Source organism: Phascolarctos cinereus, unplaced genomic scaffold, assembly GCF_003287225.1.
Source record: "Phascolarctos cinereus isolate Bilbo 61053 unplaced genomic scaffold, phaCin_HiC Scaffold_1;HRSCAF=81, whole genome shotgun sequence".
Lineage (NCBI taxonomy): Eukaryota > Metazoa > Chordata > Mammalia > Diprotodontia > Phascolarctidae > Phascolarctos > Phascolarctos cinereus.
Window position 1 is genome coordinate 182,114,705 of NW_027555514.1, and position 20,479 is coordinate 182,135,183.

Here is a 20,479-nt window from a genome sequence, read left to right on the forward strand (position 1 = left end):
TCCAAGATGCAAGCAGAAACCAAACAGAAATTAGGCAGTAGGTATGAGCTAAGAAGCTGCCATTCTTCATAGGAGTTAGAGGTAGTTAAGCCAGGATGCTACACTACTCCATAACCCTTTCCTGCTAATACTTTCTATATTTCCTTATGAGGGGAGGCCCATTTCTCTTTGTCCAGCTGATGAAAGTAGGAGGGAAGTGAGGAAATTGCTTCAGTGAATAGAGGACAAAAGTTTAGAAGGAAAGATGTAAGCGCTCAACAAGTCAGTCATCCAGTAAGCATATATCAAATACCTACTGTGGGCTAGGCACTTGATAGGTGCCTAAATCTAAAAGTTATATTTACCCTCAAGTGGACATTTTTGGATTATGTTTGCCTTCCCTCCCCAAATAAATAGTAAGCTATAATTTCTGCTTCATTATATATTTCTCATAGATCTTTTAATACTGTTGTACGTACATTCAAAATGAAAGCCATTACACGTTGGTCATTTTACACAGACATACCTATTTGTACTTTTACTAATGTTCATGATCTGGTTAATTCTCATGCTAGCTGATTAGTACTGATGCTAGCCATACTTACCTGATTAAAGTTCAGTCCTATAGGAGTAACCTAAATTTTGTAATTGTTGTTGATATAATTTTTAAAAAATACTTTCTTTCAATTAATAAGATAAGCATTTATATTCTCTTCCTCTTGTATCCCCAACACCCGCTGAGAAAGAAAATACTTTAAGCAGAACAGAACCTTTGCTATAAGTGTGTTAATTGGGCAAAACAAATTCCCATGTTGGCCATGACCAAAAATGTATGTCTTCTTCTCACACATTGACATTGATTCCATCACATTGATCAGAGTTCTTAATTCCTTCAAAGCTGTTCATGTTTATAGTGTTGTTGTATAAATTATTCCACTGGTTCTGCTCACTTAAGTGTTCATCACTTCATAAATGTATTCCTAGGTTTCTCTGATTTCTTATTTCTTATGATAATATTCTATTGCATTCATATACTGAATAGTGATAGCACTTTAGAGAATGATAGAAATTAGCTCTTTAGTTGTGACATCTTTTCAGTCCTGAAAAACTGAGTCCATCTCAGAGCTCCATTTTTTTCCCTTTCTCCTCACTGGCCATCCCTTTATCATTCTTCACTGTCTTTTCTTTCACCTTAGTCTCAGATGAAGATGTGGCCCTTCTGTTTGCTGAGGCCAACCCCATTTACAGGCGGGCGTGATCATCTCCAAAAGATTGTCCCTCGCCATAGTCCTCACCTTCTCTAATCTTCAATCTCTCCCTGTTTGCTGTTTTTTCCCCTACTAAGTGCAGACATACTGAGGGCTCCCCATCCTTAAAAAAACTCTCAATTGATCCTACCATTCCCCTCCACCCCCACCTATTGTACTATATCTCTCCTCTTCTCTGCTCAACTTCTTGAAAAAGTCATCTGTATCTGGTGCTCCCACTTCCTATCTTCTCCCTTTCTTCTAAACTCTCCGTAGTCTGTCATCTGACCTCATCACTCAACTGAAACTGTTCTCACCGAAGTTACCATTGATCTCTTAATTGCCAAATATTATTTGTCAAATATAAATCTCAGTCCTCCTCCTTCTTGCCTGCTCCTTCATATACAGATCCTTTAATGGAGATCAGAAATGAGTTTCCTAGGTTATGACTTCACTCTTACTGTTGAACATATGACATAAGTATAATTATTTAGGTACTTTAGTCAGGGTGTAGGTCCTGAAAGAAATCACATTCTAGGTAGGAAAATTTAAAATGAAAATAAATTTAGTATTTGTATTAGACCTCTCAGGTTAAATTAATGCTCTCTGTTTAGGTAGTAAGTGTGGGAAGGGAAGCTGGTTAAATATTTTATTGTGGTCTGTTTCTTTTTAAGCATATATTGTCATGATTGACATCCCCTCAATAGAAATGAAATAGATTGTGCCATTTCCCTGATAAATAAAGATTAACATGTTTCTTGAATAGACTGTCATCAGTAATAAGATGCTGTAATTCAAAGGCCAATCGCTGCATTTAATCATGAACTCTCATTTTTACATAGAACGTTTAACATGTTAAAGAACAAACCCAAACTGATCTGTGTATTTTCCTTTCCTGGGAAAGTGTTGTGCCTTAATCTATCGCCTGTCTGTTTATCTGTCTGTCTGTCTATTGTCTATCTGTCTATCTAGACATATATACTCATGTCTATCTATCTTCTTTAGTTATACTGTAACTCTCTCTCTCTCAGTAAGAGTTATTAATTGCCTACTGTGTGCGAGGTGTTTGTGATACAAAGACCTAGACAAAATAGTCCTTCCTCTAAAGGATCTTATATTCTTTTGGGAAGGCAATATGTATATATATAAATATCTATGCAATAATACCAAAATAAAAACATGTTAAGTAAGAGAGGGAGAGCACTAGCAGTTCACGCAGAAAGCAGGGCATTAGCACTTAAATATGTATGTGTTATGCATATATATATGCATATATTTGAATAGGTACCAGGCAACATAGAGTAGTAGCTAGAGAATTGGTCTTGCAGCCAAGAATAACCAAGTTCAGATCCCATCTCTGACATATTTGGCTGTGTGAATCTGAGCAAGTCACTTAATTTCTCTGTCTAAGCAACTAGTAATCCTGTAGGACTACAAGTTACAGTGAAGGTGCTAATATCAATTGAGGACAGAGGGAGTTTGCTCATTCAAGAATTTCCTACATCACTGAAATAATGAGTCTAATTCTTATATATATACCTATATATATGTACATACATAAATAGGGAATATAGTGCTTTAGTAAAAATAATTGTTGTCTAAGCTCCAAAACTCATTTTAAAATGTCTAATATGAGCAAAGAGCTGCTCTCTCACTCTCTCTCTCCTGAAAATATTACTATTACTTGATAAGTTCGCATAGTAACCATAAAGATATAATGTCTCAATTAGTCCACTGCATCTTCAATGAAATAAGCTCTATTTTGTCAAGTATTGTTCTTGAATTCTCCTCTCCCTCTACCTCCCCCCACTTTCATCATATGATGAAATGAGCACAGTACTGGGAGGCCAGAGAACTGAGTCCTGGCCCCAGCCCCAGCTTTGCCTCTTCATGAGCTATGTACCCTCGGGGGAAAAAAAAAAGAATCTCTTTGAGCCTCATTTTATCTTTAAAATTGACATGGTTGGACCAGGTGAACTTTGAGATAGCATTTAGCTGCAAAATTCTGTGATTCTATAATTAGAATTATCCTTTCTGTGGCAAAGCCAGATCTTGCATATAGTAAGTACTTACTACATGTTTATAAATGTGAATTAAATTGGATAAGAAGAGGTCTGAAGTGGGCTCCCAATAACATCTGTGATTATGTTTATAAAACATAAACACAAAACAAACTTGTTGCTGCTGTATACAAACTCTCCTATGATTCGTTCTGTGCCTTTATTCAAAGAACTCATCCTCACTCTGCCACCATCCCCAACACACATACTGCACCTGTAGTGCCCTCCCTCCTACTTCATCTGGCTTCTGAAACTTATCGCACCTGGCTCAAGTACCTTTTCCTATATGAAGCCTTCCCTGATTTTCTGGCTTACTGCTGATTTTTTCCTCCTCAGACCTCACGTGCCGTTTTGTACTTCTTAGGACCTATTTGGAAAAATCACCATTACCTGGACTTGTATTAGATTCCCCTGCTAGAATGCAAGTTTAGTGGTGACAGGAACCATGTGTTCATTATATTTGTATCTTTTCCTCCCCTAGCACAGTGCTTTGCACATAGTAGGTATTTAATAAATGCTCAGTAGAGTTAAACAGTTTCTTGGTAGAGTAAGGCCTTGGGATTGTGGTGGGTAAGGCAGTAATTGAAGAGAGAGATAAGTATGACAGGTTTAAAATATTGGAAGGTTAGAGAAGTAGCCTGTTTTGTCTTCAGGAAATCTAATAACCTGAAACATCATCTCTAATTACATAAGAAAGGCAAAGAATGGCACACATGCAGACTATTATATTTCCTTTCTGTTCCTTCCATGAGGTGAGTAGGAGACTGATTTTTCCAAGCTGCATGTGTTTATATATAAGAAACATACAAGAAGTTTAGACAGAGGGCCACATAACTCTTGTATATTATGGAAAGGGTTGCAAGGATGAATTGAGCTGAATAGGACCTGGGGACAAGGATGATTTGTTTGCTGATTATTTCTTAATTATCTGTGATTAGTTGTACCCAGGGCATGCAAAGCAATTTTATATCTAGCTTACCAAAAAAAAAAAACCCAAACATCATTAGGTAGTAAAACCTGGTGAAAGTGTTTAAGAATCTTGTTTTCTAAAGTCAAATAGAAATTAATTTGGACTATTCACTGTCTGGGATTATTTTAATGCTGCTTCCTTCCATTAGAATAGATAATAGAGACTTGATTATTCTTTTCTTTAACTGTGCCTTAATGACCAACTTGCAAAACCTCAGCCAGCTACCAACCATATTTTATTATTGATTTGTTTACTCAGCATCAGAACTATTGCCAGATAAGGAGGACTAACTTCATAGGAAGGGGATGAAGAAGTTCTAAGTCACCCTGTTAAATATGTCCCTTCTTCGATCCTGCGTTTTGTGAAAGAGCCAAATGTCTAAGGTGTTACTGTGGTATCATAACCAAAATTTCAGTGCAAAAGCATTTCTGTTGTTATAGCTGTTTTCCAGTGTTGATGTTGTTGCAGAAAAGAAACCTTGTAGATGTTCTTATGTCTTTGAAATGTAGTGTTCATTTGGGGCCTAAAAATTAAAAATATACTGTGCAGATTTTACACCATACAATTCAGATTACTACAGGGAGACTTTTATTGAATTAGCCAAAATATAAAGGTCCATCAAGTATCAGAGGTTTCTTGCATCCCTTATATAAATCTAACTTTGCTGTGATGTATACTTTTTGAATATGTTACTATAGCCTTTTGTTAAAAAATCTTTTTAATTGTTCAGCCATATTCATTAGTGATGAGATGATGCATGGCATAGTGGGTAGAGGGCTGGTCTCAGAGTGAGGGCAACCTGGTTCAGATCCTGGCTAATCAACAGCTAGTGGCTCAGTGGATGGAGCTCCAGGCCTGGAGTCAGGAAGACCTGAGTCCAAATACCTTATGTATTTACTAGCTACAGGTCCCTGGGCAAGTCACTTAAAATGGGGATAATAACAGTACCTCCCTCGTAGGGTTGTTGTGAGGATCAAGTGAGATAATATTTGTGAAAAAAAAAATGCTCACACAGTGCCTGGCACATAGAGGGTACTAAACAAATGCCTATTTTCCTCCTCTCCCCTATGTGACCCTGGGGGATTTAATTTCACTTCCCAGACTCTAAGTTTCAGTTCAGAACAGATGCTTATTAGCATTGATAGAGGGACTTTCCTCACTAGGGAGTTCACTACATAGTTAAATCATAATTCCAGATCCCTCTTTCTCCAAATCATTAGTAATGTTGAACTATGTTTCTCTTTCTATGCTATCTCATTCCCATGTTTGGGTATCAGGTAAGTGCATTTCAGAAGTTTAGTTGAATTCACTTGTGAAAGCATCTGGATTTGAAGCTCTAGAGTGCATTCTGAGTAGGAATATAACAAACATACATTTTTTTTCATCATTATTTACCACAACTAGTCATTTTCCAGGGCATAAAGAAATCATAAATAAATATAGAAAAGCAGAAATAAATACATCATTTATGTAATAACAATAAAAATAACTGTTAATAAAGGAAACTTGAACAAAAGATCCAAACATAAGTAGAGACTATTAACATTTTAAAGAAAAGCTGATTCAAAGGAAAAAAATCATAGAAGCATGAAATAATTACTCTACAGAGAATAGTGTAGCATATAACATTAGCCATCTCAAAGAGAAAATTAGCTTCATAGAGGCTAATTAATCAGTCATGCAATTAGTAGATATCAACAACCCTAGAGATTAGTCAATAAGTATTTGTTAAATGCCAGGAAAGTTAGCAAGGTAAAAACCCCAAATGAAGCACAAAAAAATGAAAATGTGAGAATCAAAGGAGAAATAAAACATGTTTAAAAAAAAGACTATATAGAATTGGCAAGCAAAGACCAGGTTTTTTTTTTAATGAATAGTGAAATTGATAAACCATTAGATAATTTGAAAAGAGAGAAGAACCAGATTACTAAAATAGAAAATAAAGAAGGAAAATTCATAATTATTATCAAGGACTTAAAAAGAACTATCAGGAACTATTGCAGCCAATTATATATAAATAAAATGGAGATTTTAAAAGAAATGGACATCCACAAAATATAAAATACCAAAATTAACAAAATAAGAAATAAAGTTTTTAATATCTCAAAGAGAAATCAAGTAAGTCATAAATTTATTGTCCAAAACATAACAAAACCTTTGTTCTGTTCTTTAAGTTTCTCATTTGTTACATTTTACTTCTATTAAAACCTGTTCTTATCTTCTCTCTGTCTCTCTCTCTCTCATCATTAGAATTGCAGAACCATAGAATTTTAGAGGTGAAAGAGAACTCAGGGGCCAGCTAATCCAACCCAGAAAAAAAAACAGTCTCTCATAAAAGCTCCTCCAGCCTCTTCGCAATGACTGCCACTAAAGGAGAACCTATACCACTCTAGGCAACCCATTCACTTTTAGATAGCTCTAATCATTAGGAAATTCCTTCTTTCATCAAACCTGAAAGTGTTTCTTTGCAGTTTTCACTATCCATTGCTGTTCATTCTGCCTTCTGGGGCCAAGCAGAATAAATTAAAACTCTTTCATGTGACAACCTTTCACAGCCTTGAAGACAGTTATCCTATCCACAAGTCCTTAGCTCACAGCTAAACATACCCTGTTCCTTCACCTCATGCTCATATGACATGGACTCCAGTCCTTTCATCATTCTGCTTGCCTTTCTCTGAACCTTCTCCATATTTATCAATATCCTTGCCAAACTGTGGTGCCCATGACTAGGGTAGAATACAATGACCTTATTATTCCGGGAAGCAGTACCTTTCTTAATATAGTCCAAAACCACATTAGCATTTTTAGCTGCTGTATCATATTGTTGACTTATATTGAGCTTACAGTCTATTAAAACTTGCGCATCTTTTCAGATTAACAGTTATCCACTCCTGTCTTCTATCTTGTAATTGCAATTTTAATTTTTGAATGTGTGACTTTACATTTGTCCCTTTTAAGTTTAACGTTATTAGATCAGCTCCATGTTCTGGTCCATCGGTATCTTGTTGGATCCTGATTCTGCCATCTAGCATGCTATGTGTAAATTCGATGTGTGCCATTAATGACTTTAACCAAATGATTGATAAAATAATAAATTACATGGGGTTACGTGGTTCTCCACTGGAGACCCCCTTTTAAGTTAACTTCTCCAAAGCCACATAGCTCAGTTAGAGGTGGGGAACCTGGGGCCTGGATGCTGCATGTGGCCTCGAGACTGCAGGTTCCCCAACCCTGGTAGTGAAGCAGGATTCAGACCCAGGCCTTCCTGACTTTGGGTCTGGCTCTCTGTTCTCTGGGGGCAGCAAGGTGGCAAAGTGGGTAGAATGCTGGGTCTGGAATCTGAAAGACTTCTCATCCTGAATTCAAATCTGACCTCAGATACTGACTGGTTGTTAACCTGGGCAAGTCACTTAACCTGTTTGCCTCAGTTTTTCATCTGTAAAATGAGCTGGAGAAGAAAATGGCAAACTTCTCCAGTATCTTTGCCAAGAAAATCCCAAATGGGGTTACTAAGAGTCAGACATAACGGAAAAACAACTGGACTCTAGTCGCTAAGTGCCACTGAAAACGATGGCTAGAAAAAGAGAAAGATAGTATGATAATGTTCATGTAAGGGCAGGGAAAAGCCACTCAGAAGTGCACACTATTCCCTGGGATCACAATTTTTGGAGCATGGGATAGCCAATCTGAAAAAGTATAATTTAAACCAAGGCTGAACAGGCACAGGGGACCACAGTGGAGTAAGCTAGGAGATCTGTTCTTTTATATCTTTATCCTGTTTCTTTGGAGGTATGCTGTCTCTATAGGAGACTAGTGGCACAGTAGATAAGAGGGCTGAGCCTGGAGTCAGCATGACCTGAGTTCAAATCCAGCCTTAGACACTTACTAGCTAGGTGACTAGACAAATCACTTAACTGCCTGCCTCAGTTTCCTCAACTGCAAAATGGGGATAGTAATAGCACCTACTTTGTAGAGTTGTTTTGAGGATCAAATGAGATCATATTTGTAAAGCATGGAGCACAGAACCTGGCATAAGCAACTTAATAAATGCTTATTCCCTTCACCCTTATCTTAAATAAGCTTTTCCCCCTTATGATTTTGAATCTACCTTCTGAAAAAAACTCTTCTTTGACACTGCATGAGGGGGGAATTTAGGGAGGAGACTGGAAATTGTAGCAAAAGATGCAAGGTCTTAAGATCAAATATGTGAAAAATGTGAAGAGTGTTAAGTAGTTAAAGAAGGGAGGATACATTAATAACTTGACCTGGAAGGACCCAAGAAACAAGACTCAAGAGCTGTTCACAAAGGTAAAAAGTCATGCATATCCCAACTGAAGAAAAAATAGAAAGCTACAAATTTTAAATTAATGGTGTTTTTCCTCTAGATAGGTACATGCAGAAATGTGTGTGTGTGTGTGTGCAGACCTGTAATGACTGATCTATGATTTCATTGGCAGAGGAAACTGCCTCTGAAGAAATGCCGGGTCCTGGTAACTTTTCTGCAGTCTTAGAGTTGCCTTAGGCATTGACAGATTAAGTGACTTGCCATGGCTAATATATGTCAAGGGCTGGACTTGAGTATGAGTAGTATCTTCCTGGCTCTTAATATGGTCTCTCTCCCTCCCCCTGCCCTTTCTTTCCTTCCCTCTTTCCCTCCTTCTCTGTTTCTGTCTCTGTCTCTCTCTGTCTTTTCTCTCTCACATACGTGCATACACACACATGCACCACATGTATATGGATGTATTTTAAGTAGATCTGGGAGTTTATCTTCATAATTCATCACATTGGGAGGGTGTTTTTCTTCTTTGAAATACAAGATGTTCATGTGAAAAAAAAAATAGCTGGGAGAATGCCAAAAGGTTTCAAACATCCTGTGGGAGCAGATATATTAGAAAGAAATCCCATCAGATAACTAGAAATCTTTTATATTTTCTGAATGATTTATGACTATTGTTGGAAACGTCTGTGTCAATGAATATATTAGGTCCAAATAGAACGATTCTAATCTCTCTCCCACTTGACAACCTTTTAAATACTTGAGAACAACTACCCTACTCCTCCAAAGGTTTCTCTAGGATAAATATCCCCATTTCCTTCATCTACTTCTTATATGGCGTGGAATTGAGGCTTTTTATCATCCAAGTTTCCCACTTTTGGACATGTTCTAACTTACCAATGTCTTTCTTTAAAGGGAACACAGTATTCCAGATGTGGTCTGACAAAGTAGACAGAGATTAAGTGACTTGTCCTGGGCCACATGGCTAGTATATGTCAGGGGTTAAACCCAAGGATGAATAGTCTTCCAGGCTCTAAAAGTTCTCTCTCTCTCTGTCTCTTTCTCAGAAACTGCCAATTGGAAAAAAAAACACTTTGCATCAGATATATTTGATAAAGTATTTTAAAGATGGTCCATTGCTCATACCTCCCTATCCTGTACCACTCTGCTTTTTCCTGACATCACAAGGAGAATTTTGCCTATCTCCTTGTTGTCTGTTGGTCTCACTAGAGACCAGTTCATCTTTTTCATATGTGCATTTTCCTTAATGACATCCTTAACACCAATTCTTTGGAGTTCTGTATTTGCTATATGTTGTAACCTGCACACACTCACCATGTCACTTTACATTGCCCTTTGTGTGACTTCTTACTTTTAATTCCTTGGAGACTATAGTGTTTTTCAATGATCTCAACCATACAATATCATTGGTAGAATATTGGTATTAAAAACATGGACCTTTGTTCAGGGATGTTATTGAGATCATTAACATCACAAAAGTGAAATTGGCTTTAATTTAACAGACAGGAAACTATTGGCTGCCTATGTGGCTGTAATTTGTGAATCAGTTCTATCAACAATGAAACCACAGACTAGCTAAAACAAAGATCAAAATCAATATAAGAAGAAAGGACGAAAATGAGAAGTAGTTATGGCATGCAGTTGAAGCACTGACCATTTAAAAAAAGCTGTTGCTGATAAAAAATGGGACATGCATAAAAGAACAGACATAAATACAGACTTTCTCCATTTCCTAAGGAAGTTTAACTGATGTAAATCAGTTGACACAATTTTGGAGACCAAAAGAGCCTCGGAACTGCCTTGAGTAGGAAACACTTCATCTCTATGACTAATGGATAGAAAGGACTGCCAAGGACAATGTGGGATTAAAATATAAACTCATCTGTAAAATCTAATGAAGTAGGAAGTTGCAAGATATCCTCATTGACACCTTCACTTTCTTTAAAAAAATGTGCTTGGTTATGCATACTAGTTATAAGAAATTTGTTTTTCTTTTCTTTCCCAGTGGGGTGGGAGGCAAGAGAGAAAAAGTAGATTTCTGTTGACTTTTTAAATAGAGGTGGGATGGGGGGGTGCTACAGATGTTCTCTGCTTTCAGATGAGGTCACTGTACTATTAGTTTTATTTAACATTGTTACAAGAAACCTCTCAGGTAGTGAAAGTGAATCTTACTTCATGGCTTTATTTTTATTTATCTTTTATTTTACATCATCTTAATTTATGAATATGTCCCTCCTTTTTCTCATACCCAGAGAACCATTCTTTATAATAAAGAATAGAAAAGAGAGAAAAAATTTCAGTTAAACCAATCAATACATGAACTGTATCTGACAGTGTATTGAATATTCTACACTTTAAAGTTCCCCAGCATTTCAAAGAAGGGAAGGAAGCATAGTTTCTTAACTCTTTTCTAGTTCCAAGCTTGGTAATTATAATTATACAGCATTCAATTTCACCTTTTCCCATTTCGTTTATATTGTTGTAGTCAGTCTAGATATTACTTTCTTAATTCTGCTTATAGAGTACTTTATTAATTCATATATATGTTCCCATACTTCTCTGAATTCTTCATATTTGTCATTTATGGCTCAGTAATACTCTATATTCATGTACCACATTTTATTCAGACATTTTTCAATCAGTGGCGTCTACTTTGTCTCCAGATCTTTGCAACTGCAAAAAGTGCTATTTTGAATATCTTAGTATGTATAGGATTTTTCTTGCTGTATTTGATTTTCTTGAGGTTTTTTCCTAGCAGTAGGATCTCTGGGCCAAAGGGTATGGCCATTTTAGTCACCTTTTTAAAAAAAAGTATAATCCCAAATTGCATTCTGGAATAGTTGGACCAATTCTCAGCTCTACCAACAATGTACTTGTCTTTCCATAACCTTTCCATAACTTTTCCCATAACCTTTCATTGACTATTTTCAACTTTATTTATCCTTGCCAATTTGTAGGTACAATGTTGTTTTGGCTTGTGTATCTCTTAGTAGTAATCAAATCCTTATCAAAGATATTTGATACAATGATTTTTCCCAATGGACTGTTTCCCTAGTTGTATTGATTTTGTTCATATAAAAGCTTTTCAATTTTATGTCATAGAAATGGTCAGTTTTAGGATTTTTTATTATCTCTATCCCTTGTTTATTTAAGAATTCTATCTCCTAGCCAGAGCTGTGAAGAGGTATCTGATCTGGTTCTTTTATAATTTGTTTTATAGTATGACTTTTAATATTTAAATCATGCATCCATTTTGAACTTATTAGGGTATATGGTATAAGAAATTTGGTGTGAACCTCATGTTTTTGCCAAATTCCAGTTTACCTAGCAGTTCTTGTCAAATAGTTTTCAAGATATATCAAGCATTGTGTTACCAAATTTGATTATTTCTTATTCTTCCATTGACTTACTTTTCCATCTTTTTTTAATAACCTTTACTTTATCCACAAATGTTGTGCTATTGACTGAAACACTTATCCAAGAGTCTAAATGGAATTTTATTTCTTCTCATGTATTCCTTTTCATAAATTTTATTTCTCTCTCCACTATTAGCTTACAAAAGCAAATACACATATGTAATATAAGACTTCTCTCCCATCATATGTAATATAATATAAGATTTCTCTCCCATCATAAAAATAATTTTTTTGTGGTAGGAATAGTAAGCCAACCCCTTCCCCCATGCAAGTTAGGCTCGTTTAATTTCTTAAAAGGTTTTGAAACCATCCATGAGACTTGTTTGGTTCAAGGACCAAGGCTTAGGCTGTTGATGTCTCTTTCTGGTCACCTAGGTCAAAGCTGTTCAGAATTGAGGCAGGTTCTCTCTAACTCTTGACTGGTGTAAAATAATGGGCATCTCTCAGGTAAGGGAGCTTGCTCAGGTAAATTATCTCAGGTGCTCTTACTACATATTCACCTTCTGGAAAAACTGTCTTCTGTAGCCAAAGTAAACTCTTTCTGTTAATAGTGGAATGACCTACAAGGGTCCTATTTTATTCCAGTATTAAATGAATACTACCTGGTGACTAGCCTGAGTCGGGTCTAGCCCAGAACATATTTCATTAATAGTCTCTCCCCTCTCCACAATCCATCTTTTGCTCAGCTTTCCTAAGCCTAAATTGTCTATTCTCCACCCAGCTTTCCTAAAGCAGGGTCAAAATTGCCATTCCCCTTCTCAAAAAAGTTTCAGTAGCTCACTGTTGTCTCTAGGATAAAATAAAACTACTCTGTTGGAATTTAAATTCCTTTACATTCCTGCCAACCATTCCAGGCTTATACTTGATTCTCCTTCAATTCACTATATGTTCCAACCAACTTGGCCTTCTTGTAGTTCTGCATAGGGGGCGTTCTGTCCTCCTTCTCCATGACTTTGTACAGGCTTTATGCCTTGAATGCCCTCTTTCCTCTCTTTTAGCTCTTATATGTCCCAGCTTTCTTCAGAGCTCAGCTCCAGTAAGTAATAAGACTATTCTTTTTTTTTTCAAATATTAGCTGTTTTGAATTGAATTGATCGAGTTGAGTTGAAATCTGAACTTGAATCATCTTGAATTGTCCTGACCAATCTGAATCTTTTCTTTATTTAAAAAAATTCTCTCCCTTCTTCAATCCTCTCCCCTCCAAGAAATATGATAACCATTATATATACAAAGCATAAAATTATTCTTAATATCTTATCCATCTAGCTGCTACCTTAAAATGTCTTTATAGTTACTTTTTTTTCATATTGTACATGTTGTTTTCCCTAATAGAATGTAGGCCCCTTGGGGGCAAAAACTGTTTCTTTTTGTCTTTGTCTTTGTCTAAGCACTATCTCAAGTGCTTAGGCCAGTGCCTGGTACATAGTAGGTGCTAATAAATGCTTCTGTGATTGATTTATAAATGGCTTGCCTTGTCAAACAGTGAAGAGAAAAACAAGTTATTAGAAAGTTTGACTGAAGACCCAATTAGAGTTAGAATATCCCAAGAGCAGCTAAGGAAAAAACTCAAAGGAAGGGAGCAAAAAAAAAAAACTGGAGAAATTTCATTTAAATTTCTATATCAATACTATCAATAACAGTGGAGCTGTCATATTTAGACTCTAACACCACAGTCTCAGATTGTCCCAGGAGGAAGTACAAGAGACACTCAAGAATATAACAATTATAGGAAGAGAAATTGAACTAAACCAAGTAAGCACAGAGGTAGTCCTTGCTGGAGACCCACAAATTTAAAGATGTCAAGGATCAATTTTTGAAATATCTGAAAGGCAAAGCAGGTGCCAAATTTGGGGAGAAATCATGGACTAAAACAAAAAAAAGGTGATTGATAAAATTTTAATGACTGTTGACTTGTATGTCTACTAACCCATCTCTACATTATTAGGAGAATAATAGATACACATATGGCTGGCAGCTTAGATAAAGACATGATTCTGCAGCTTGTCAAATCTTGAGAGTTGCACAATTGACAGAAACTTGCAGAGAATACAAGATCCCACTGGGCTTATTTTTTGTTGCTTATGAAATGTCATTTGATTTGTAAGAGCAAAGTGCTACCTTAAAAGCTCTGTTCCAGAAAGGTATCTTCCATTCATGTGTCAAAATCAGTATAAGATTCCTTAAACAATAAAATGTCAGAGATAATGTTGTCCGATTCCCCTCTGGTTATTTATATCAAACATGGTATCATACAGGTGGATTATGCTTGTTCTTTGCCATTCTCAGGAAGGATATATAATGCAGAGTCCAAATTGAAGATAATAAGCTCCTCTGGATGCTTCTGTTTGTGGATTGACACATGCTGTGGATGGCATTGTATTAAGTCCTTTAACATTGTAGAACCTCCTCGATGATACATATAATTACTAAAAAAAAGGAGTTTGCATATAAGAAAAACCAAACAGATGAAGAATGCCTCTCCATTCAAATTGTACCATGCAGTTTGAATGGATAATCCATACAGTTTTGCTCTCACTCTGTATTTTGAAAAGACACGGTGTATGCACAGTGAAGTAACCCCAGAAGTGAACAGCAGGAGAATGTTGGGCTGTCTTTTCTTTGGACAATTACACAGTGCTTCTAGTGGACCCATATTTCTCCTTGAAAGGAAGGTTCATAATGTTAAACTGAACCCTTCTCAGCATTATGAGGATCTAAGACGTCTCCAGAGGCCTCGGGATGGAAAATGCTGTCCGCATCCAAAGAAAGAACTATGGAAGTCGAATCTCTATCACTTATTTTTACCTTTTGTTGAGTTTTGTTTCATCTTTCTGATGGTTCCTCCTATTGGTTTTAATTTTTACTGACAACTTCACTAATGTGAAAATATGTTTAATGGGTATGTAAATGTAAAGCCTATGTCAGATTGTGCGCCATCTTGGGGAGGGTGGGGGGAGGAAAAGGGAGAAGAATTTTCAACTCAAAAGCAAATGGAAAAAAAAAAGAAAAAAAAGAAAGGAAGTTGTTCTGGTAAGGGCCCAGCACACTTAGTGGACTCTCTCTCAAGAGTTGTATGGGAGCATATGAACAGGAGTCCCACAAGATGAGAAAGTCTGGGTGGGTTTTTATCTACTCCACTGAAGGGGACATCTACATTTATAAAATAAAGTCCATTGAACTATCAATATCCTGAATACTTGAAAATGAATCATTGAAAAGATTTCCATTTAGAAATCTATTTACTCAGATCCACTATGCATAGTCTAAGTCATGTTCCACCCTTTACTACCAAATATGATGGACTTTCAAAGTTCTCATCTTTCTACAACATCAGATTTTTTTTTTTACCATTTCCTTCTCTTAGACACTGTCTCTTCCCTCAGTTTTTAGGACTCTGCTCTGCCCTGGTTCCCTCAGCTGTCTGACTGTTCCTCAGAGTTTTCTTGGCTGAATCATCATCCCTGCACTTGTGTTCCCCAGTGCTCTGACCTGGATCCTCTTTATACTGCTCTGCTTTTTCTACATGTGCTCTCTTTTTTTTCTTTTTTTTAATATTGTCTCTTATTGATCTTATCAGCATCCATGGGTTCAACCATTCTTTCTATACCGATACCTCTCAGATCTACATATCTAGCCCGAGGTTCTTTCTTGCATTCTGGACTTATATCACTAACTGCCTGTTAGATATTTCCAAACAGATACTCCATTGCTAGCTCCAATTCAGTATGTCTTAAATAGAACTCATTTTCTTTCCCCCCCCAAACTTTCCCTTTTTCCTCCATTTCTGTTAAGGAAATTACCAACCTTTCACTCACCCAGGTTTGCAGTGTCAGAGTTATCCTTGACATTCCCTTCCCGCTCACCCCCAATATCAAATTAGCTGTCAAGACTAGTCATTTCCAGCATCTGGCCCTTTCTCTCTAATCACTTGGTTGCCATCTTAGTTCAGGGCCTTCTCATCTCTCTCCTGGACTGTTACATCCTAGATTGTAAATTTCCTAACTTATCTTGCATCCAAACCTTCTCACCCATCATCCACATAGCCAGAAAGTCAATATTCCTAAAGTACAGCTTTGAGCACAAGAAGCAGCATGGAATAATGAAGAGAAAACTGGCTTCAGAGCCAAAATGACTTGGGATCAAGTCTTGCCTCTTGACAAATAACTGTTTGCATGACAATCATACAACCAGGCACAAATCATTTATTATCTAATATCTAATAATCCAAGTGACAATAAGTCACTTAATATCTTAGCGCTGCAGGTGCCCTTCTAAGACTATAATTTGCAGAAGAGCTACCGATCTTCTTTTTCTGGGAGTTCCTATACTGATGAAATCACAGTTCTGAACAACAACAAAAACAACAACAAGAAGCTGCAGTAGTTCCCTCTTGTGTCTAACAGAAGCTACAGATTCCTCCATTTTACTTCTGAAGTCCTTCATGCTCTGCCTCCAGCCTACCTTACAAGGCTGTCATGTACAGTGCATGATGCTAAGCCAATATTCTGTTACTTAGGTATGCTGACTGATTTGACAGAAACACTAAATGAGACTTATATTTTATATATATATATATATATATATATATATATATATATATATATATATATGTATATATATGTATATATATGTATATATGTATATATATACACATACACACATATACATATGTGTGTATATACATATATACACATATGTGTGTATATACATATACACATATATGTGTATATATACATGTGTGTATATACATATATACACATATATACATACACATATATATATGTAATACTACATATATACTATATATAATATGTATATATCAATATATATGCAGTTACTCTTTATTATTTATTCAGTGATACAAACACTAGCCTCCAAAGGAACAAACCCACCAACCTGATTCTAAAGGCCTCAGTAGATGAGCATCATGGAGGCCTCGTCTCCCTCTGAGGTAGCATTCTACAAGTCTCCATCAAGTAGTACTGCTGGCAAACAAACATGGGATTTCCTACAGTTCTAACTCAAGGTGCTTTCTTGACATGCCCAAATTGTGATTCATGCTTTTCACCTAATTTATTTACCACATAATTTGATTGGTAGTTCACCAGTCATAAGCCATGATAGGAGGAAACTAAATTATGTACCATAATTTTTCATTGGCAGTCTTTCCTATCCAAAGGCCAACATATGTTTATTACTAGTTTAGGATTCACACAAGTTATTTATAAAATTTACCACAAAAGTGATTATTTTATTGTTAAAAAACAACTAAGAGAGAAACAACCTGGTAAGGAAGATAACTCAGTGATGAAAATGAAGGCTTAAAAAAATGGAGTTGGTTACTCTAAGTCAACATACCTATTCCTACCACCCAATTTGTCTAGTGGGAACAACTGTATGTCACTCTCCTTCTTTACTTTCCTTTACAAAATCTACATTTCAGTCAAAATGACCTGCCTGCCATCCCCCACGAGAGGCATCACATCTCCCATGTCTATGCCTCTGTATAGGTTGTCCCCCATGATTAGAGATAATTCCCTCCTTACGTCTAAAACCCTAATTTAGAATCCCTTTGATTTAAAATCTCTTTTGCTGTTGAATTGAATTGTTTCAATCGTGTCCAACTCTCCATGACCCCATTTGGGTTTTCTTGGCAAAGATACTGGAGTAGTTTGCCATTATCTTCTCCAGCTCATTTTACAGATGAGGAAACTGAGGCAAAAAGGGTTAAATGACATGCCCAGGGTCACACAACTAGTTAATGTCTGAGATCAGATTTGAACTCAGGTCTTCCTGACTTCAGACCCAAAACTCTATCCACTGTGCCACCTAGCTACTTAAAATCTCTAATTTTCTTCAAAAGTCGGTTTAGGTGCTATTTCCAATAGTTATCTTATTCTGATACTCTCAATTGCTAATACCCTATGCTCCTCCAAAATTATTTTGAACCTACTCTATGTATTTTGCATTTACTTCTCTGCCTATATGTTGTTTCATCTACTAGAACATTCTTTGAGGACAGGGATGATTTCATTTTTGTATTTGTACCCGGCAGGGTGAAGGCATTTAATAAAGGCTTGTTGGATGAATATATGCATTATTTGCATGGTGTCCACAGCAGTGAGATAATGAGCAGTTTCTGTGGTACCTTTTATGTTCAAACTTTTTGGTATCTGAGATGCCAAAGGAACCTTTGCTTCCTTGGAGCCAAAGAGGGATTAAGTCAAGGTGTAGTTTCCAGCATGTTTGTGCCAATCATATGACAAGCTGATAATGTTAATTATGCCAATTCAGGCAGCCAGGGTCATCTCTTCACACAGAAAAGATAATTGCCTGGGCAGAACAAAATGTTCTCTTGGCTTTGGTATAAATAAATGAAAGCTCTATAGCTCTTCTCTCTTCCGGGAATGGGTCACACACAGCTGCACGATAGGGTTTCCTTTTCAGTTGACTTAGATTAAGCCTATTTTCCAGTTTACGAGGTAATCACTGTGTTCCCATAAATCTATGAAGTGCTACCTCATCTAAGTAGAAAGGTAAATAGGGTAAGAATGCCTCACTCTCCCTAACACCTGTGAAGTTCATAGCAGACATTTTCTGAGTAGAGATCCCTTTGCCAAATTATTGCTTGTAGTTTTTTAAGAGATATATAAACAAAATAGGGATTGCAGAGTTGCAACTGGGTGATTCTCCAGTCAAACTGGACATGAGATTAGTTTGAGTGGAGAGTATACTGTGAGCTGTCAAAGAAGAGAATTAAGCAAAATCTTTGTTATCAAGGATACATACCTATACTTGCCTGGCTAAAGTGCCAGGTGGCAACAACACACTTCTTCCCCATGTTCCTGAAAGCAGAGTTTCTCTTTGCTTTTTATATTAACTCTGTTTGAGACTCTGAAGGGCTGATAATTAAAACAAGCAAAGAAAAACAAAAAACACAGGCAGCATTGTTTTATATTAAGGTAGCTTGTGAAACTCTTTGTCTTCTGTCCCAGAAGGCAAAACTGTTCACCTAGCAAAGGCCCACCCTCTTAGTAATAATGGAATGAGTGGGAAGGAATGATTGAGTGATTTCCAGTGATCTTTCATGGTTGTCCTAGCCTTTCATTTCATAATTAACCACCCCCTCATGCTCTGCAGTTTTATCTGCCTAGAGGAGGCAGACACCATGAAGTTGGCTCCTCCTTAAATTTCTGCCTCCCTCACCCCTGATCTTTAGCTGTGCTTGACCTTGCTTATGGCACTTCCTCCATGATATGTGGAAATCTTTTTTTTTTTCTTCTAGGATCCTTATTAGAATTCTCCAGATGTCAGCAATTATTGAATGATTAGCTATGGCCATATTGATGTCTACCAGGGATTTTCTTAATGCATTTTGCAAACATTAATTAAGCATATCTCCTAATGCCCAGGGATATAGATTAAACATTTATTCCTATAAAGGGCATACAGAAAGGATAATATGTGTGGATGTCAAATCATTCCGTTCACTTGGTGTCTGATGGATGCCTAGGAGTTGATCTGAAGTTAATCCAGGCACTAAGGATTGAGTGGATTGTAGTCTAAGGGGTGGCCATTGATCAGGGGAGTTCCTGATCCATTTAATAAGTCACCTAATCAAAGTAATGAGGTTATAGGGTAAGAGCCTTTGTTTTGAAGTATTTGAGGGGCACCTACTCGTCCAGTGTAGGTTTCTTGCTTATAGAACATAGGGAACACCTGATTATTCATCTCCTTCAACTCAGGGAGACTAATCTTAGAGAAGCCACTGGTCTCCCTGGGATATAGAATTAGTGAGACCAGCTCACTTCCTTCTGTGGAATTTGAGAAGAAAGATCAACTCACAGAAATTAGTAGATCCTTGTTGAGAATGGAAGTAGTGGGGGAGGGGAAACCTGTGTGCATACGCACTTTCCTTCTGGGAGGAACAATAAACAGTAACTTGGTGGCAGATGAACATGCTAAACTGAGTTGCTCTGTGCAGCAGGACAACTGAGAAGCTAGTTTATGGACATTGTGAACACCCATTCCCTTGTGGATGAGAGGCCTATTTAACTCCTAGGCAGCCTGATCCCTAAATCTGGGCTTCTAGCCAGAGAAAGGACATATCCAAGGGCAGCACTAACTTTGGGCATTGCCTCCTGAGTAGCACTAAGTTTGGAAATTCCCAAGTTTGAGAGGTAGGAGACTGGGCATTTTAGAGAAAGAAGGGAATTTTCTGATTCAGCTTGTCCTAGGAGAAAGAAGTCCATCTACATAGAATACTCATGGAGCCTTTTTGGAGAACAAAACTGGGTTATTAATCAGATGGTGCAGATGTGATAGAAAATGAGACTGCTTGTTCAGCAATCCCCAAAATAGGTTTACCTTTCTGGAGAAAGCTAAACCACAGGGTGGTACTATGAATGTTGGGGAGACTGTGTAGGACTCTGTGGGAAATTCAGTGATGCTCATTGGTATGTCAAAACAATAACAACCTTGTTTAGTTCCCTTCTTGGGGCTAGCAGATG

General features: G+C 36.9%; 1 protein-coding gene across 1 annotated transcript in view; it reads left to right on the forward strand.

Annotated features, from left to right (window-relative positions):
- Positions 1–20,479, forward strand: part of RERG (RAS like estrogen regulated growth inhibitor) — a 102,174-nt gene that overhangs the window by 7,751 nt on the left and 73,944 nt on the right.